The following is a 22,214-nucleotide window of genomic DNA, read 5'->3' on the forward strand; positions in this document are numbered from 1 at the left end:
GGTGTATTGTGCTTGTTCATTGCAATTTTTATTTATCCTAATACCCAGGTAGATGGTAGTATCCACTACTTCAAGTTTCTCTTGATCCAGCATCCATATCTGTCGTTTCCCTGCAGATTTTTTTCCACGACTCGATTTCATGCACAGTATCATTGATTTCTTTACATTGATTTGCATGTCATTTTCTTTCAGGTATTTATTGAAAGCTTCAATTCTACGTTGCAGACCAATAGGGGTCTGATCTGCAAATACTGCATCATCTGCGTACAACATCCACGGGACTTCCATACCGTTCACTTTTGGAGGGAACGCACGAATCCTTTCTTGGGATGTCTTCATATCCGCCATGTAGAGAACAAATAGAAAGGGAGCCAGAGCACATCCTTGTTTGATTCCCCGAGTGGTATAGATTTTTCTAGATAACCCTCCATTAGCAGTAATTTGGACCTGGATTGAGGTATTAGTATACAGCGCTTGGATTGCTGCCAACAGGGCGTTCGGGCATCCCCAGCTTCTCAGTTTCGACCATAGTCGCTCTCTGTTGATACTATCAAAAGCCTGTTGAAGATCAATAAAAGCCAGATAAGTTGTTGCATTGTCTTTCAAAGCCTTAGCTTTCAAAAGGTTTAACAAGAACAGGTTTAGAGATGTCCCCACCCCGCTTATAAAAGCGGTTTGTCTTTCATCTAAGATGTTGATTCTTATGGCCCATTTTTTTAAGTTCATTAATAAAATGGCCGCAAAGAGTTTCCCAATAGAGTCTAACAAGGCTATTGGCCTATAATTTTTGGGGTTAGATCGATCCCCCTTTTTGAAGATCGGAACTATATACGCCTCCGTCCATGTTGTTGGAATTTGCCTTTTTTTTGCTATTTTTTTAAAAAGGGCATAGATCAAATCAGTCCAATCTCCGCAGTTCTCTTTTAGCTTTTTGTTGGAAATGCCATCCGGACCAGTTGCCCTGGAACTGCTGAGCTTTTTAATAAGCATCCGTATATCTTCTCTGTCGAATTCAAAATCCCATGCTGAAGTCGTATTTCTTTTTTCTGGGGGTGTACCCATGGTTTTCCCCTTAAACAATGCATTATAGTGCCGATACCAGTCCTCCTCTGAGACTTGATTTACACCAATTGCCGACTGATTCAGGTCTCTATTATTAATTAAGTCCCAGGTACTTCTTGAGTTGTTGGTAGATAGTGCCGCCAACATTTTTTCAGCGTCTCTTTGAGTTCTTAAGAAGCGGGTCGAGCGCAGCCAGTTTTTATAGGTTTGCCGGCATTTCCTCTGGAGAATCTCTTTGACCGGGGAATTTTCTTTTTTAATACGTTTAAGTTCTGCTCTATATTGCTTCCTTTTAGTGACCACAGAATCATCGTACGCATGCTTTCTTTCAATTTTATTCACTTTTGCTGGTTCATACTTAACTACAAAGGCTTTCAGGAGCCATTTATATTCTACTGTCTCATCGCCTTTGTTACCCGCTTCTTTAAAGTCTTTCACCAGCTTCGGTATAATTTGATTTTTGAGTCTCAGTCAGTTTCTTCCCCAAGATACTTCTGTTTCCTTCCATTTTTTTATCGATGATGTTAATGTGATATTCCATGCTAGTTCAGTTCTCAAGAGGCTGTGATCGCTATTTGCTTGTTTGATTATTGTAAATGTTTTGATCCAGGGTAGCGTGTTGTTTCCGACAAAGCAGTAATCTAAACAGGCTCCTGTTTTACCGCCATGCCATGTATTCGCACCCAATTGATCACCTTGGGTCTGACTATTTAACATCCTCATGTCACGAGTACACATTTCCTTCGTCCAGAGACTTTCTTTACCTTGTAAATTTTCTATATCTCTTATTTTTCCTTTCTTGTCAAGGAGTTTGATATTCAGATCCCCATTTAATAAAATTAGCCGTTCTTTGTCTTCAATCATAGATTTATCTATTGCATTCATGATGGTTTTTAGATAATTTTTCTGGTTCGGCATATTTTCACCCCAATAGGTATTGATTAGAGTCATCGTCATCATTTTTTTTTTTTTGTAGATTATTTGTCATGTTCTCAGATTTCTCCTTAGTGTCTTCTTTAAGGTTGATTGTTAGTATCTGCACATAGGGATTTGGGGTCGCATGTTCCACAACTTGTAGTGGCGAGTCCAATTTCTTTAATACCATGAGGCCTGCATAAGGTCTACCTCTCGGGCCTTTCTTAGCCGGATTAAAGTAGTCTTCATAGCCTTCACACATAGGTGCTTTACGCAGCCACGACTCCTGGATCGAAATTAGGTCGTAGTCAGCCAGGAAGTCACTTTCCTTAGAGAATAAGTGTTGAAAGCCTCGGGTATTCCATGAGGCACAGTAGACCGATCTTTGCTGGGCCTCCTCACTCTATTGCTTCTTCTTAGTGGTGCTCGTATTCTTTGGTTCAGGCCGCTCATTCGCTTTCAGGCCTTTTTTGTTCAATGTATAATCACCCTTCTTTGGGTTATCCGAGTTGTCCACCGTAAATCTCAGATTTTTCAAATTCTCATCTGAGAACATCAGCGAGGTGGCATTTGCTTTCTGAGATTTAGCGTCACTCTTTAGTTCCAACTCCTTCACTTTGTCACTTAGTTTTCCGGGCCTTTTCCCCAACTCCTCCATATATCGTCCTTTATTATTATGGTCCTTCACCATATGTTTTTTATTATTGCCGTCCTCCATCCACACTTCCCTGGGTCTCCCTTTGCCCCTTGTTGTTTCTTTTGGATTCTTCAGTTGACTACTCCAATCTACGTCCTCCAGTCGATAGCCCTTTAGTTCAAGGCAATCTTCAGCCTTTAGGAATTTTTGTTTTACTTCCTTTGAGACGAGATGTAATATTACTTGATCCATCCTTCCTTCTTTTGGGAATTCCACAATTCTTATATCGTCAGCTGAAATCGCTCTGAGCGCTGGAGTTTGTTTGCATAGAGACATCACGTAGCATCTATTCAAGAGGACCTTCCTCGGCCCCTTCGATGTAGTTCCCAGTTTCACAAAGTGGTCATTGGAGGAGGGTGTTTGCTTATCAGTTAACGACTTTCTACTGTTCTTACTGCCCATACGATCTTTTTCTCTACTGTGACTTCTTTGTTTTAGACTAGGCTTCCTTGGTTCAAAGTGGACGGTTTTTCCCTTATGAGCCAACTCCCTCCTTTTTTCTTCTAGTGTTTTAAACCTCGAATATTCTATTTCCATGTCATAATCATTTCGAGGAGAGATCGTACTTTTTCCTGTTTCTTTCCTAGGTTTACTAGATCGATCCTTTTTCTCTGTCTGCTTGTCCTTCAGATGGCAATTCAGCTCATCCCTATCCCAGTTGTCAATTGTTTTCCATTCTGACGGCGTGATGTTTCCCCACCCCTCTTCATCACTGTTATTTGAGAAAAGTTCGATTAAGTCACTCAAAACGGCTGATTGTTCCAAGTCCTCCATTTTTTCATCTGCTGATGGCACAGATGTTTTAGATACAGTTTCACTCTCGGCTTCTATGCAATCCAAGACACCCATCACGAGTTCTCTTCTTGGCTTCTTGGTACACTGTGGGTTTTCCCTTCTCGGTGGTGTTCTTAAATTCCTCAGGAATGCTCTTGATCCATTCACCTTTCGTTTAAGTGTTTCGTTTTTGGTTTTTTTCCCCTTTTCTTTAAAATTGTTTGCAGGCAAGGTTTCAGGTTGATGTTCCTTGGATTTATTACCCGTACCTGCAAAGATGGCAAAGCTCAATTGCTCTTTTATGGGGGAATTGCCTTGTTTTTGGCCCTCCTTACTGCTCGGGGAGATAAGAATTACATCTCCACATAGCTGTTCTGGTTCGATGGGTTTAGTGACTTTTCCTTGTTTCAATTTCATTGGCCCTTTACCTCGGTTAGGCTGTTCAACAACTTGCAGGTCCAATTTACTTTGTTTGTGCTGGGATCTCATCCATTTACAGTCTTCTAATACTGCTTCCATAAGGAGTGATTTATGACTAGCGTCCCTTCTGGCCAAGTCACTCAGACGATTTTGCCAAGTCTGAGTTTGTTCTGCTTCTTTATCTACTCTTGAATTTAAATTCTGTAGAGAGAGACCCGTTTGCCGATTTGCTTCCTTAATTTGCAAAATCGTCGTGGTTACCTCTTGGACTGAGTCTTTAATGACTTCATATAGTTTCAAAAAAGGAGCCAGCGAGATATTCAGTGAGGTCATCACCACTTTTTGAATATGTTCACTGTCCTTAGCTCGCTCGATTGAGCAGGCCTCACTGATCAGTTGTATTATTTGATCTTTTTGAAGGAGAACTGGCGGTGTCATTACCTCATCTATTATCGAGGTCTGTGTCATTTCAGGTACCCTATTGTGATCGTTGACCATCGATTGTCCCTTAGGGTCTTGATATCGCTTATCTGAAAAGGAGTTGGTTTTCTCGAAGTTGGTCATTTGCAGTGGATTGATGGGTGATTGGGAGTTAAAAATAGTCTCCACGTCATCCATCATACAGGGTCTCCCTTTGGTTTGATCCCTGTCCAGAGAGGCCATCCTCTCATTTATTAGGGAAAAGCTTCTCCTTTTTTCCCTTTCAATTTTCCATGTCAGTATCATGATATCATGCTTGATTTTATTTGCCAGGCTTAAGTTAGTCAATTTTATTGGTGATTGCATCAAATTGCTGCTAGTCCCCGGAGTACCTGGGAGGGTCATCCCTTCCGTTTCCATTGGACCTCGCTTATCTAGACAATTCTTTGGAGGGTAGTTCTCATTACAAACGGGCATTTCAATCATTAACTTTTCTAAGTGCCCGTATGTACAACCCCTCTCGGTGACTTCTTTTAGTTTTGAGTCTTGTTGTGCTACCTGGTTTCCATCTTGTGTTTTCTGAATACTTTTGGCCTTAGGTAAGGGAACACAGTTTTCTTCTCTATAAGGTTGAAAAATGTCAAAAGTTTCTAAATTTGACCCCCTTGGGTTCAATTGTGATATTTTCCCCTCCTTGACAGTTGTAGAATCGACGTGGGTGTTTTCCCATTGGGCCAGTTCATGGTCTTCCCAGGAGCCTCCAAAGTCCTCAAGCACTTGAGGATCCTTGCTCATGTAATTGGGTGTTTCCCTCTCCACCTCCAGATTATTTGCTGGTTCTCTTGGTAATTTAGGGGAGGCACTTATACATGGCTTTTCCCCTACCTCTTGTGAGCCTTCCATACTTACCTCAAGTTCGATGCCTGTTTGATTAGACCTTTGTATCGGGTCATCACCTAGTTCACCCGAAGAGGGGGTTTCTTCGCTAGGAGATCCCGATAACGCCTCTCTCACCTCTAGGTTGCTTTCAGGAACCTGTTCTTCGATTATTTCCTCAAGTCCCATATTGTCTAGGTTATCCAAGGTTTCCCCTGGTCGATCTTCCAGTGGGAGATGGGGCTCAGCTGGATTAATAGTATATTCATTAGGAGGAGTAGCCCTCTCACAATGCTGGTTTCCTTCTGGCTTCCCACTAAGGTGCGAACATCCATTTACATAATCTAATGACCTTTTGAGTGTTATAGGTTGAGCTTGACTTCCGAATGTCTGGGGTGTTGTCCCACCAAGTGAAGGAACCGTACAGGCCATTGGTTGAGTCGGGGTATTTGGTACTAGTAAGAGAATGTCTAATTTTGATCTTATAGGGGGACTAATACTCCCCATGTCTATAATGTCCCCCACAGAACCGCTTTTTCGCTTTTTACAGAAAGGTAGACGAGTCTGTTTCAGCATTTGCGATTTTTGGGGATATTCATTGCTCTCAGTCGCCCCTGGGAGTGACGCCAGTCTTTGCCTTACCTGCAGCCTTGTTCTCAACCCCGTCTCCGGCTTATTTGTAGCTGCAAGGAACGATTTCATCCCAGCGACTATTTTAAGTAGGGATCAGGTGTAGGGGTATGCGCAATCACCACGCCACCAAACAGCCACACAACAGCCGACGCCCTCTACTCCTATCGGGCTCAACGCCACTCGGCAGCGCTGTCTCTGCTTTTGTGGCAGAGGATGTCACGTGAGCGGTCACGTGAGCCACAAAGCTCCGCCTCCTCCAGGAAGCGAGCAGTTGTCTGTGACTGCCTGTGGGTGCACGAGTGATGACAACTCCCAGCGCTTACTCCAGGCACAGGCGCAGCGTCCTGAAGGTCCCAATGGTCAGGTAATGCGCAGTTGAAGGTCCGTTTTCTAAAATGAGAAATGCGCCGCTCGGCAGCGCTGTCTCTGCTTTTGTGGCAGAGGATGTCACGTGAGCGGTCACGTGAGCCACAAAGCTCCGCCTCCTCCAGGAAAGGAGCAGTTGTCTGTGACTGCCTGTGGGTGCGCGAGTGATGACAACTCCCAGCGCTTACTCCAGGCACAGGCGCAGCGTCCTGAAGGTCCCAATGGTCAGGTAATGCGCAGTTGAAGGTCCGTTTTCTAAAATGAGAAATGCGCCGCTCGGCAGCGCTGTCTCTGCTTTTGTGGCAGAGGATGTCACGTGAGCGGTCACGTGAGCCACAAAGCTCCGCCTCCTCCAGGAAGCGAGCAGTTGTCTGTGACTGCCTGTGGGTGCGCGTGTGATGACAACTCCCAGCGCTTACTCCAGGCACAGGCGCAGCGTCCTGAAGGTCCCAATGGTCACGTAATGCGCAGTTGAAGGTCCGTTTTCTAAAATGAGAAATGCGCCGCTCGGCAGCGCTGTCTCTGCTTTTGTGGCAGAGGATGTCACGTGAGCGGTCACGTGAGCCACAAAGCTCCGCCTCCTCCAGGAAGCGAGCAGTTGTCTGTGACTGCCTGTGGGTGCGCGAGTGATGACAACTCCCAGTGCTTACTCCAGGCACAGGCGCAGCGTCCTGAAGGTCCCAATGGTCAGGTAATGCGCAGTTGAAGGTCCGTTTTCTAAAATGAGAAATGCTGTTATGTATGTTCACTCATTCCACATGCATCAGGGGCTCCCAAGGTGTTAGTACCACAAGCAGTCTCAATTATAGAGGCACATTGCCTAGTTCATCTTGCTCTATGCAGAGTAATGAGAACGTTCCAGGCACATAGTGAGCAACTGCAAATGGTGGGTCCATTTTGTGTACAGTGCAGGGGTAATTCTGAAGACATTAAGTGTATGGAGCTGCCATCTCTGATTAAGCATGTCAATAATAATTGGCAGGATACCACACTACCTTGCTTGGCAGAAGGACTGGTAACATATAGCAAGGGACGGATTGCACGAGTGGACAATTTCTATGCACAAATTTGGACAGAGCATATCAGAAAGTTGATGTGGATTTCAACAATGGAAAAGCTGTGTGAGTATACAATGAAGAAGAAGGTGGACTCTGTTTCTGCAGCAGGGGTACAGTCTTTGTCGGCTCCAATGAACATTGCAATAAGACTCTCATGATCACAGACATGAAGAAAGAAACAGCAGCAATGATTGATTAATACTGGGTCTGTGGCCGACAAGCTTACTTACACCTCTAACCATCATGAAGGGCTGTTGTTTGCTGGTCACATTGCACTCAGCCTTAAAAGTAATCCCAGAGGAATATCTGAAGGAGGAGCATTGCCTGCTGATGGCCCAACTTGTCTTCCCACAGTCTAAAATGAAGATAAGGGCATGTTGCCCATATCGTTCAGGAAAAGGACAGTTCCAACAACCACAGATGATGAAAAGATCGAATTACATATCTAAATACTCTTCCAAGTTATTTGATGAATTACCAGAAGAATACAGGATTTTGTGCTCAGCAGAATCTTGTTTTGTATCTTTACTTTTGCCGGGAGTACAGGCTGCAGCAAATGCCAAATGGTTGTAGATTGTGAGATGGGAACTGGTTCAGCTTGCGAACGACACAGAGAATGGGTTCAAAGCGATCAAGGTTGAGTTGCGTGCATTGAGACTTATGACAATGCAAAACCACCTAGAAGGTGGGGTTTGCAAAATGTTTGGTGATTCCTGCTGCACATTTGTGCCTCCAGAGGATGCGGAGAACGCATCATTATCCCACATCATTGGAGCTGTTCCTGACCTGGGTGTTCACATGAAGAAGGAGGGAGGAGTACAGGACAGCAATTTGTTTATTATGGCATTCAGTTGGGCCCCGTCACGACTTCAATGTTGTGCCAATGTGGCACCTAATAGTGCAAGAATTATGGTATCAATTGGGGTTCCAAAAGCAGCTCACAAGACAAACAATATTGAAGTACAAACTGATATCCCATAGGGTGGCCCTAAATATGAAATGTTCCCCATCCCATGTGGAGATGAAGTTGATCATCTATACCACACTATATTTTCCCCACCTCCTGATCTAGAAAATCACACAGAAGTTTGAGGGACCTGGCGGGGGCAAGGGGATGCATCTATATGACGTGCTCAAATGAAGAGTACGCATGAAGGGGGGAAAGTTTGCGGTCAGTGTGTAGGACTTGGGTGCCAACAAAGGGAACTCAGCCATATGTCGAAGCCGAGAGGAGGGAACAGGAGCAGAGTGGTATAGCATAGTTTGTTACTGTAGAAGTAATGAAAGGGGGGAATGTTGGGAAGGGGGCAGCCCCCACCTTATCCCCTAGGCACTTTATATTGAGGCAATATGCATTTGAAGCACTATGATGGGCCAGGGGACAAGGGGGACGGTGAGAGGACCACCTCCCAATAGAAAAGGACTCTACTCCAATATAACCAAATATACTCTATCCACATAGTACAGCATAAGGTGCAAGCAGCATTGCTATTTTTGCGTAGATATTAGTAACTGCAGGTAGAAAGGAAGGCATGCACTGTAAATGTGGGATTGCATACACTAGGCCCAAATTGTAAGACATGTAAAATCCTCAGACATGCCCGAGCTCCCATGAGGACAGCCCACACCCCTAAGCAGCCCAACATCTATTCATTGTTCTAACATTGTTGCAAAGATGTTCGAGAGGAATGTGCCCTATAAGGCTGTAATCACAGATAGGTGCCTGGTGTGTATGTTATCTCACACTGGCCAAAGCATGACTCGGCCCATCTGCGGGCTAGCATGAGTTATAGCTCATATAACTGACGAAAACACGAGAACTCTGAATTCCATGGCACCAGGTGTCCTTTGACCACCAACCACAAAGTAACAAGTCCTGAGAAGATGGACAGGGCACACCGTTGAAGCGACAATCCTGTGATTGTTATTGCAAGGTACTGGGAGGGATAGATTATAGTTCAAAATGAGGGTGGAGACCTTGGAGCCGGATTGAGCGGAGGGGAGTGATTGAAATGTTTGTGTGAAGGTTAGAGTGGCCCAGAACCTGCTTTATGCCGATCTTAAGGCCTGCCAAGTGCACAGTATGAGTGATAAAATAGTAGTATGGTAGGAGTAGAATTAATTTGTTTTCTGACCTTCAATGTGAGAAGAAGCTGATCACCACAGCACCCACGTGATGGAAGATGCATTCAGGGACTTGCCTTCAAGGGCTAACCAATCATGCTTGCGGGCATTACTTTCTAATAGAATAGGTGGGAGTGTGTTAAATGTTGCAAAATGTATATAATGTGTAATCTTTGTGTGGTACAAAGAGAATCAGGCTAGTTCTGACTCTCTGGCAACATCTAGCCTCTCCTGGCTGTGTGTACACAATCAACTTTCTTTACAGACAAACGTGCACTCGCTTATTATGAGGTGGGCTATTTTGGGTAAGGATATCGGAGGACAACCCCCATACACCAAATCATTGTCCTTTTACTTCTCTCGCTCATTATGTTTTTCCTTGCCATCTCACAAATGCACTTTCTTCCCTCTCTCTAATTGATGTCCGTTCTTCACCCACTCATTTTGGTTTAGGGCACTGTCTTTTTGTCTAACTCTCATGCATTCTCCCTCTCTTCTTCCTTCTCTTACGTGTATCTCACCCTTTTGTCGCCCCTGCTGTTTGTCTAAAAACCCTGGAGGGAAGAACATTTATTTACCTAGTGTTGTGCTACTGCTGTGACAAATAGACCAGACTAATGTGTTTCCCTTGTATGTCAAACCGGTACTTTCTGCATCAGCAACTCATCTTTCTTAATTCCTCAGGCTGTCACACACTATGTATCCATTTATATGCATCTCTGGTCCAGAGAATTTTTTTAGAAAGAAAATACCACAGAATCTCTTTTTATTGTATGTTAGCTAGAACATCCCGTGAGGCAAACAAGAGCCCTCGTGCTTCCCTATGTCTGGAATTCCCCCAAGGGATGTTTGTGCATTCACCTTTTTCATGGTGCTGCATATGTCACTATGTGGTCCCATCAGAGTGCTTGCGTCTATCTTTGTTCTGCTTCATTTACTAACTGTTTGTCGCTGAAAGGAAAAGGTACAACTAGTTTCCTCGAGCAACTGATCCTAATTCAGTTGATGTCCGTGGGCCTCTGATGGATTCTTGCTCAGTGGGTTGGCGCCCAGTGTGATGCGTAATATACTACATGGACATACATTACTGCTAAATAATTGGTTGCCAACACATATTTTTTTAGAATTTGTATATTTTAGACTGCCTTTCCCTTGCTTTAATGGAGTGGTCTCCCAAATAACCCCCTATTAACTGCCAGTTCACTTCCCTCCATTTCAAACTTCCTCCACAATCTACCTGCCTGGCTTTTAGAGTATGCTGTGTAGAAATTACATTTAATTAGAAGGGTAATTTAGTTCCTTTTCATGATTGTTTTTGGTGTATTTACATACTCGCTGTAAATTCACTAAATTAGTTTAAGTATAACGTTACTTCTTTAAATATATGAATTTTTTAATTTCCGTTTACTTTCCCCCATTATTATTCACCATAGAAGATTTGTCTTTTGCTCTGATGAATCAACTTTTGTAATATAAAAACACCAACGAGTGATAATTGTACTGGGTTCCGGTGCGGAAAAGGATACATAGTTGTTCTGAAGACATGAACCTGTGTAATGCTGTCCTCTACACGCCTATGCATTTCAGAACCACTTACACCAGGACATGAAAGCTCAGCTCAGGCTGTTAGGGCTCACCTAAGACTTGTGGACAGTCCGCAGTTTGAAAGTTAGAATACTCCCTGGTTGATACATTGAGTGTCCTTAATTTGTGTAATAACCTTTATGACTACAGTGCTTGGAAGTGAGAGGGACCCAGCATGAAGCACTTTATAACAATATGGTATCAGTATTATGGTTATTGTTATTTCTATTATTATTATTATTAGTAGTAGTAGTAGTAGTGGTTTTTGTTTGATAATGAATATGAAATAACATAGAGTTTGCAAACATTATAAGGGAATCAAAATTCTATTAAAACTAGAGCACAAGAAAGACCTATATACTCTCCAATGCCGTGCACAAGATAAACATCTTCAGTACTACTCTATTGGTTCTTAGGAGCCAATGTACTCACTGTGCATTGACATGCATCTGGTGCTTATCTTTGGTTGTATAGTTTATTTATATATTTACCAATTCAATTTGAATGAGTGTTACCTTCAGTACATATTAATTAACGTGACTGGAGAAACAGGTTATTAAAAATAGCTGGCATTTAAGCACATTTGACAGACAAAGTGAGACACGCAAATGTATGGGTCCGTCACACATTATTCAGTGATACAAAAATGTGCACATTGCATTGCCGTTTGTATAATCATATTTTTTTTTATAAACAAGTATACAGGGCAACGGTGTATCATCAAGCTATCAATACACTACAGCACTTTGCCTTTTCCTTTGTCCAAATCCCTCCCAATCGATTTATAGGTATCTGTATATCACTAAGGCATGTTCCCATCCAGACCACAGAGGTCCTAATTATTGGCAGCATGATTCATAGGCAATCTGGAGCACCCATTATCCCCGTGCTCATTTCAATCAAACCGGTTTAGGCTCTCTCTGACTAAGAGGTTGTTCCTAACCACAGGCACTTAATCAATATCTTTCACGATCCTCATTGCACTGCTCAAGTAGCTTATAGTTATTTTTTGTCAGGGCTTGCCTCCTGAAATCTTACATGACACCTTCTTTGTGTTATACAAGATGGATCCAGCATACATGACACATCCAAACTCACCTTGCAACCCTCCAAATGTTTTAGTGTCATCTGGTGTGAGAAATCTTCTAATGCCAAGAGTTTGGAGAGAGGAAAATGGAATTGGCAGATGGATAAAAATTCGCCAGTGCTTCAGCCATGCACTGTCCACTGTACAGTCATAGAGTCAGGCAGCGGTGGCACACATAACAACAGGAAGTGATCAGCGCCTGCCATTCTCCATTTACTGTTGCCATGCAGGATTTTGCACTTGAGATATCCTGAATGCACTGCGTGCCAGTAAACACACAATGCATTCAGGAAGAGATCCTGAAACACAGCACTTGGTGCAGGTGGTTGGCGAAAAGGATGACAGGTGTTGGGAAAGAGGAAGGGAGGAGAGATTAATCTGAAATGAGGCCAAACAGGTGTCACTTGGGGGAAACGTTTTATTAGGCGCAAAATAGTACAGGTTAGAAAGACTAGAATCATTACTTAAGAAACTGAAGAAGAACATTTTATCTAGCGTCCCACCACTGCGGGTATGTTTTTTGTATTCCTTGAGCTAGCATTCACCAAGAGCATCAGCCAATCGTTATGCTGAATTTGCATGCTCCCCACCCTATGTTTACATGCTTTATGGACCCCTTCTTCTTTGACAGTGTGGTGTTACAATGGTTCCCATACACTTCTTCTCTCATTGCTGGTTGTAGGGTTTGAGGAGATCCTGAAAGTTCCTTCTCTCTTTCTCACGCCTGCATCAAAAAAACATGTTCTCATATGTTTTTTTGATTTTCCTGCAGTCTCTTTTCTCTCTATCTGTCTCTCTATCTCTGACTCTCTCCGTCTCAAGCTCACTTCTGGACATGGTCTTCGAAACGTGGCTAATACTTAGCCTGATCAGCACCACTGGACAGTAAATAGAGGCTCACAGCCAGTGTCTGGTGAAGTCAAGGAACTTGGTCTGATGCTACATCATAATGGGAACTTAATTGAGGACTGTTCTCACTCCTGGGTACCTGGCCTGTCTGTTTTACCCACCTGGCTTTGGCTTCTTGTTTATTTGACCTGATCCTCCTTGACAATGTTCCACCAAGTCCTCATTACTCTTCCTACCCTTGCCCTAACTTATTTATTTATTTTTGTATGTATTTATTGTGAATTTTTAAGGCGCTTATACATCAAGAAATTGTTTCAAAGCATCCACAGGGCAAAGGGGAGGGAACATCTCTTTTAGTGTGGAGATGTCTTCTGTACCATGTTGTAAATCACTTGGACACCCATGGTACGTGGGTTCCTCATCCCTGCCCCTGGTGTTCGCTCTGTTCATAAAGATAGTGCAGTTGGCAGTTTAGATCCATCTGTGGGCAAACAGCTTTGCTCAGTGAACCATGCCATGAACTGCTTCTTTTCCCTACGGTCCGTGGCAGTTTTCCAATGAAGTCTCATAGGATTTATGAAAAGGTTCTCAGGACCTCTGTTGACTGGGGCATAGAAACACTGGTCTCAATGCACTAAATTCTATATTTATTTTTGATTGCCCCAATTCACAATCTCCTGAAGGGGCAGTTTAATTGATTGTTACTTGCTATTCTAGTAGATCCAAGTCTGTGGATCTTAAATGGACAGTATCTGGTAGGCTGCTTGGGGTGTCCAATGACTGTCTACTGCCAAGTGCCTGAGACTAGATAGAGGTGACAAGCGTATCAAAGGTATATCTCCTCTAGGCCCATCATCCTTTATATTGGGGAGGAGCCCAGCCTCTTTGGTCACCCAACTAGACGTCTTCGGAGCCAGACAGGGGTTGCCATCACAGTGAATAGTAGGGGAACACATTTTCTGGTTATTTAATATCTTAATCACTAGGCTGTGGCCTCTGGTACTTCCGAGCTTTTCCACCAGATATGATGGAACTTTGGCATAGTCTTGCATGGTATCACCCCATTACTGAGCAGCTGAAAATACTGAAGTCCAAAATGGTGAATTTAAAATGCTGCGTTTTGCCACATGTATATGTGTGTGTGTGGGGGGGTGATAATACATGTTGGGAGGTATGGGTGGGCTGCAGGTCGTCTCCCCCTGCATATATATGTAGTGAAATGGGTTTAAAGAAAAAATACATCTGCATTTTGGGCTTCTTTAAAGTGATCACATAGACCTGTCTTGCATTTCATGTATGTTTTTGAAGACAAGGATTTGTTTGTTCATTTTGTTTGTTTATTATTTGTCTGGTACACCAAACCCATGGGTAACTGGGGGCAAGCGGTACAGGAAAACGTTAAGCTTAGCTTACATAATACAAGGTACCAAAGGTGGTATTCAAAGTGCAAGGTATCAGGTTAGTCTTCACAGTACAGTGTTGACAAGGTGGGAATGTGTCAAAGTAGGTAATGCAAACATTATGATAAGTACACAAATACAATCAGCAGGACTATCGTTAGGTAGTGAGACTGTTACATGTAATATATCTGTCACGCTAGTCTCTATTGTTAGGCAATAGTATACATATCGTTGGTTCTCAGTCATTTCACAATGTTAGGCACAAAGCTGAAATAAGTTTGTTCAACTTGTAGTGCAAGAGGCAGTGAGTTCCAAGTTTGTGGAGCCTTAACTGGGAATCTGCTAGCTCCAGATTTAGTTAAATTACATTTTGGTGTATTAAGGCAGAAGGAGTTTGCAGTCCTAGAGGGGCGACTCGAATTCTTTTGAGCAGGTTTCTGTGGGGTGGGGTAAACTGTGTATCTCTGTAGCAAGTAGGGAGATGTAGTAGTGTTTCTTGAGGTCTGTGTTGGGACGGGTCGGCAGTGTGCTGAGCAGCTTTCAGTGGAATTAGAAAGGAGGTATGATCTTCTGCAAGGAGATGTTTGTCCATCTAAGTAGGAAATGACTACAATCTGGATGACAACTCTGAGGTCTGTGGTGGTGTTAAATGGCGTATGTTTCCAAAGGAGGGAGAGTTGGTACCTGGTTGTTTGAATTTTCTTTGTGATGTGCTGCTGAAGGAAATAATGCCATCAAGGTATACATGGTGGATGTGAGTGGGGGAGAGATGCCATGTGATTTGAGTGTGTTCGCTCGAGCCATCGAGGAGATGATTTCAATCTGTGTTTGGTACAGATTTAGAATAGGTAGGTGATTGACATGCTTGAATGAGTGAGGCCTGGGTTTATTTAATAGATGTAACTGAAAGAACGTAGCTTTGGTAGTGATGGGGGTCATCAGTAAATGAGTCTGTCTTGATGTTAAAGCTTGTTAGGAGTAGTCCAACTGGTGCCAGATTTCAATATGGTGACAGGACCTTTAAGTTCCCTTCGAGACAATCGGTATAGCTCCTTGAAGTAGGAGGTGAACCATCAGATGAATGTATTGTTGAATCCCATGTGCCTGGAATGTATGTTGCAAAGCACAGTTTCAACGGCGTTTGACAGAAAGAGCAGAACCAGTAGACAGCCACCACCCTTTTGCATCACCTACACGGCAATGACAACATACAGTCCAAAAAGCTCAAAATCTGTGGAGGGCAAGCTGCACTGGAAGTTTCGACATCGCCAGTCTCACAACTGAGAAATGCAAAACAGTAAAAACAAGAACCCACATTCTTTTGCTAGCTTCTAGATTATGGAGCATTGTGCCAACATTCCGCAGGCAGACACTCTGTGTCCTTGACCTATGAAGAGAACTGAAAATGCAGCTCTTCAAAAAGCACATTGCAGAAGACTGGCAATCTACCCACAACCCCTACATCTCCTCATCTTTATGTCTGCGACGGCTGTACGCCAATGAGCTGTTTTATTAAACAAAGCGCTCGCAATCATAGTTATTATATTGAAACCGCTTGGAGCTCCAAAAGCCTTTATAAAATAGTGTTTTTCAGAACTGTGTTAGGCTCTGTATGCAGAACACGCCAGTTATTAATGGCCCTCATGGGCGTAATTTTAGGGGGCGTGGGGCAGTGGTGTTTGTCCCCCCCCAACATTCATGGCACACCATGTTGTCCCCATTAATTTGGCTGGGGCACCTTTTCTTCAGATGTCATGTCCCCACTGATGGCCCTGGCCCTGCTTAGGCATGCATAGCGTATTTAGCTTTTGGATAAACTAGTTCATGGATTTTAAGTTTTACTAATAAGTCATGCCGAACTTAACTAAAACTGTCCACCAAATATTCATGGAAATCAAAGCTAAAGGTTCTAGTTCCTAAAATAATTAGGGGTCACTTTTGGAGTTGCAAATGAATCCCGGTGTTCCTTCTAAAAGCACCCCTATGTCTCGCTCCACTCTTCACTACTTTTTATGGCCTCACACTCCTTCGCAGCACCCCAGGAATGTATTCGTTATCATTTATATTTCCAGGGCAATAGCACTAGAAATAAAAACAAAAGTTGAACAGGTCACACTGCTCTCTAAGGGCCTTCCATGCCCAAGTAGGTCAGTGGTTATGGCAAATAGACATGGAGGGATGCCAGCAGGTAGCCCTTCCTTGCAGGGCGTTAATTTGTAGCCCTGGTTGAACTCACCTTTCCAGCGGAATCTGCAGAAAAGCAAAACGTTCTTCTTCCCATAAATATTTGTGAGTTACTATTAGTGTTGCAAACGAGCCTCCATGCAGTGAGGTCATTTCACCATAATGCCAGGGATAATGGAAGTGACATCACAGAACCCTTGACCTCTGATGACATCAGAGGAAGTGACACAATTTGACCCCACCCCAAAGTGACATCATAGGAAGCGATGGAACACAACCTTTCACCCCTTGACAAAACAGAAAGTGGCATCACATTGCATTGTTTCTAAGTATGCTATGATAACTATGGTTATGATATCACTGCAAAGTGGTATCCATCTCATACAAGAAAGGATCACAATATGCATTGTTAATATCAGCACATATAGGCCCATAACACCAAATTACTGTGAATGGCAAGCAGATGTCCTAGGCCAAGCGATAATGATGTTATTATATAGCACTTATGCTTCATAGAGAACACATATACATAGAATATCACCCAATCTGTGTTGGCAGTCATTTATCAACTTCAGCAGGATGAAAGTCTGAGTTGACCTCGCCAGGAGTCGAACCTGCAATCTGAGAGATCACACAGATATTGCAGCAGTGAGCGCTCCACCCACTGAGCTGTCTTATCAGCTATAGCTGTCAGAAAACCAGCCACTCCAGAAACAAAGAGCCACACGCTGGAAAGATGTATGACACCAACGAATCCTATACAAAGTGGCAGCCGGCTTGTGGATCTCTCACAATGATATTTGTTTTAATTGAGAGTTGCAGATATTGCGACAAATAATGGGTTTGTCAGGTTTGTCCAGCCAATCAAAGCCCTCTCAGGAGATAGGCCAAAATTCACATCCTTTGTGAGTTTTGCTAGTCTGTGGAGGAAAGTGTTGCACAAAGCAGGTTCACACTTGGAGGCTAGTTGGTCATTTTGAGAAGTGTAGAAGAGTGCTATGTGTTTGTTGAGGATCCTTCGTGTAGTTTCTTGAAGTTTATTGTTTTTTAAGTCCATTTTTGGTCACCTTTGTCCAATTTGTTTTTGGTTGATAGTGCCTTGTGGTAGTCCCCACAAAAAAAGAAAACAGTTTGCCCTTTCCTCTTGTGTCTTTCTCCATTTGTGTGCTTTTGTATATAGTAAAATAGCTAAAAAGATGCTTTCCCACAGCAAGTTGTATCTCCATAAAAAAACACAAATAGACAAAAAAGAGTTTACACTTTCTCCTGTCTGTCTTTGTTGCGTTATGCAGTATAGACAAGGTATTCCATTGGCATTGAGTAGTGTCATAGATTTAGTTGCAGTTTTAATGAGGAGAATTGTTTGTTCCCTTGTGGGATCACTTGGGTCACTTACAGTTTTGCTAGTTATCTCTGGTTCTGAAGATTACACACTTTTGGGTTCAAGCTGAGCAGCAGTGAGCACACACAAGCATGGTTGTTGGCATTGCTATGGTTGCATGGTTGGTGGCAGTTGGGATGCGCGTTGGATGCGATCCTCTGTGAGCAAGAAGTGGAAGAAGTCTCAGTGGAGAGGGAAGGGCTGCATAGCTGCTCACAGGATGATGTGGCTCCACTGTCCACTGCACAGGAGTAGCATGAACCAACCACCTCCACCTTGTGTTTGGGACCTGCGAGGGAAGGGCTGCATAGCTGCGCACAGGATGATGTGGCTCCACTGTCCACTGCACAGGAGTAGCATGAACCAACCACCTCCACCTTGTGTTTGGGACCTGCGAGGGAAGGGCTGCATAGCTGCTCACAGGATGATGTGGCTCCACTGTCCACTGCACAGGAGTAGCATGAACCAACCACCTCCACCTTGTGTTTGGGACCTGCGAGGGAAGGGCTGCATAGCTGCTCACAGGATGATGTGGCTCCACTGTCCACTGCACAGGGGTAGCATGAACCAACCACCTCCACCTTGTGTTTGGGACCTGCGAGGGAAGGGCTGCATAGCTGCGCACAGGATGATGTGGCTCCACTGTCCACTGCACAGGAGTAGCATGAACCAACCACCTCCACCTTGTGTTTGGGACCTGCGAGGGAAGGGCTGCATAGCTGCTCACAGGATGATGTGGCTCCACTGTCCACTGCACAGGGGTAGCATGAACCAACCACCTCCACCTTGTGTTTGGGACCTGCGAGGGAAGGGCTGCATAGCTGCGCACAGGATGATGTGGCTCCACTGTCCACTGCACAGGAGTAGCATGAACCAACCACCTCCACCTTGTGTTTGGGACCTGCGATTATAGCAAAGGCAGGGCTCTACAACCCCAGTAGGGTCGTGTTGGTTGGATAGGTAGGGGGAAAACAGAGTTAACCGGAAAGAGTGGTAGGGAGAGGTTGTGGATGGGTACATGGTTTTTAGGGTAAATGCTCTGATGTTTCGCGCATTCCTGGTGCACCATTGTGAATGGTTCAACTCGGTACTTCACAAATGTGCACATAGACGTAAGCACTCACACACACATAACACATATGACTGTAGTGCAATATACTCCAATGCCATACCCAGCCCTCTTGTAGAACCCTTGGGCAGAACATGAAACATGGCAATGTGCAGTGCACAAAACACAACAAAAGATACACCAGGAAATCACTGAACTCATTTGTAGCATGATGCAGTGTCTCTTGTTTCTCCAGCAGGTGGGTTGTTCATGCAGCCTTGCACATGCACCAGTCATAGGGCTGCAAACAAAGGCGATGATTAGAATGTGGTCTGTGAACCAACGTGGCGCTGCAAAGATTAGTGAGCAAGTTAGTGCGTTTAGTGTATGTCATGCACTAAGCAGCGTTGTGACCGCTCAGGGTACTGTCATGTACTAAGCAGCTTTTTAACTGCATCAGGTACTGTAAGGTGAGGGTTGTTAGCGGCTGGTTTAGAGGGCTGTTATGGGATTCATTGGGATGCGGTATGTCGCCGGGACCGCTCTGCGCGGAATAATGCCGGGTCCGCTTTCGTGGGTCAGTGGTACTTAGCTGACTCGTGGGCAGGAGCCAGTTGTTACCCAATGTGGCATGGCCCCTTGAGCATCCCCCGTACCTACCAGGTGCCGAATGTGTTGCTGCACTTATCTGTATCTGGGCGAGGGGTTGGTTTGTCTGTCCGGTGGGGCGTGGCCCCTTGCGCTGGGTAGGTGCAGCAGAACTCTCGAGAACACATATGCTTAGGTCAGACGCTCAAGTGCAAGCCCTGTGCTTGTGTTGCTTTGCGTGCGCGCTGACATGCCATGCCCAAAATGGCCGCCAATGTGTAGTGTTTGGTTCTGGTGTGCCTGGGCATTGCTTTTTTACAGCCTTATAGCATTTTTCCCCGCAAAACGGGCAGAGGAGAGTTATGTAAGGTTACAGCTGCTGTGGCCCAGATGGAATGCATAAGTGCTCTGCACTGCTTGCGTCTTGCCCCTCTGACCCCTACCTGTCCTGACAGCGGAAGAGGAGAATGTCCACATGGCTGATGAGACGAGAGGCAGCTTGTTCTCTTTGTAGGTGCTGGTTTGTGGGCCCGGGCCACAAGTTGCCAGCAATCTTCCCAGTCCGTGGGGGAGGTTGAGATATTATGTGAGACCCTTCTATATAGTTTCTTTTACTGGTGTGCAGCATTACTTTGAAAGTGTAAATGCCATTTCTGGCTGCACAGTTCATTGACATCCTCTGCGGCTTGGAGTATGGGGGCGTAGGGACAGTAATGAAATCAAGGCAGTGGTAGTGAGGTGGAGCTGCACAAAAGTAAAGGAAAATAACATTGTTTTTCCATGTTGACCCCTGAAGGCATTACCATGAATACTGGAATTATTGCATTTGCCTGATATTGGCAGTTATCCTGCAAGGTTTGGTTCTTTTGGAGGTATTGAATTCGCTACTGCAGACATATGATTTAGGTCTCCTTATACTAATGATGCCCTGGCTTAGTCTGGCGTCAGGTTTTAATTATCTACTGTAAATATAGTGAGAATACTTAATGAATAAATATCTGTTATCACTGAAGTGGAGCCATTATTTTACATCTTCTTAGCGCCCTGAAAAAAAGTACAAGACACATCTCTGTCAATAGCGATTTTTTAAATTTTTTTTATTTTTTTTGGCAGTAGTATGCTATTGCTCTTTTTGGCTTTATTTGGGCAAATATCTCATGAAAAATGATGACTGAACCAAATCTATGTTAACATTACATGGATAATTATTATAGTTAATAACAGGAGGGGTAGAAAATAACTACCATGAGATCATTGGTGGGGATGTCTCGGGAAGATAGCTCAGAGGCAACGTGCTCGCCTTGGAAGCTAGACAACACGGAGCAACACAGTTTCGATCCCCAGGTCTGTGCTTAGAAACTTGTGGGTATTAAGCGCATTATAAATAACCTATCATATCATAACCCGCTGCTCGTGACCAAGGCTGGGGTTCAGAATTCTTATCAACCAACAATCTGGCAATGACCTCTGCCTACGTGTATATTAACCTACTTTTAACCAAAAACGTTTGCTAGCATCATGATTACTGCATGCATGTGCGGACCCTGTTAAAAAAAAAGAAAGCTCCTTGAATGACAATGGTCACCTAGTGGTTACATTATAGTTTCTTGCAGAGGTGTATATGGCTTGTATCTGCAATATCTTAGGGACACCACAGTTCTGCTGTTTTCTTTGCTGTAATTACCTTTTTGGGTGACAAAAATAGGTCATATAAAGAGCTCTCTCAAGAACAACACGTGCCTTCAAATTATTTTCGCAGCGTGGAGTCCACAGAGCCGAGGAGTTTCCCAGACTCACAATGTTGAGTGTTGCATCCACCAAGCAGGGGAGCCGACTTATGAATTTCCCAGGGGGGGCCCAAATACAGGAAGTGACATCACAGGCAGTTATATGACTGCAAATTTGCATGTAGTCGCCAACTTGGTGCAACGGCGCGCAAGGGGGGCGGGTGTTGGCGCGCACAGCTCAGAACAGTGGAAACATTGGCTAGCATGCACTGCATATACTAAAGTCAAGAAAGAAGGAGATTTAAGCCTTCGAGTTGCATTCCAGTAAGACATCACTGCCCCTACTCCACCGCTCTACAATCGTTCAGCAACACAACTAGGATGGGAGAATGAAATGCTTGCTAAACCGAAGGTACAGCTGCAAGGTGCAGTACCACCACCAAAAAAAAGTTCCCAATTCAAGGGAAACGAGAAGTAAAGACGTTTCCCGATTAAAAACTACCAAGCAAGACGTGTGTGGTGCCATAGTTCAGTAAAAATTCAACAATTCAAACTTACAATAGTGCTGCTGTAGACTGGCCAGCCGAAAGTGACATTTGCTCAGATGTTACCTCTGGGTAATCAGATAGAGTTTTTAACATTGTAGTTTACCAGAAATTCTGGTAAAGTAGTGTACAATGTTAAAAAGCAGTTACCCAGGCTCACCCTGCACCAAGGTGATGTTTGGGACTGATGGAAGCACTCGCGTCTAAATGTTATAGCCATGGTTGTCTCCATGTTTTAAAAACTCCCACTTTCCGGGTTTTCAACATTCATTTGAAACAACCCTTATTCAAAAAATGAAGGAGTCAGTAAAAAACAAAAGTATACCCCACTTATGCTTAATGACGTCTTACCTTCCAAGAAACCTTCAGTCAAAATTCACCCACTTCAATGTTCCTAAATTCAGATTGCAGAGTAGTGTCTGACGGAACCTCAATCAGCTCTTCCTGGGCATCAAATGGAAGATGCACCACCTCCT

The sequence above is a fragment of the Ambystoma mexicanum genome, chromosome 3p (assembly GCF_040938575.1).
Source record: "Ambystoma mexicanum isolate Mex_15411 chromosome 3p, UKY_AmexF1_1, whole genome shotgun sequence".
Classification (NCBI taxonomy): domain Eukaryota; kingdom Metazoa; phylum Chordata; class Amphibia; order Caudata; family Ambystomatidae; genus Ambystoma; species Ambystoma mexicanum.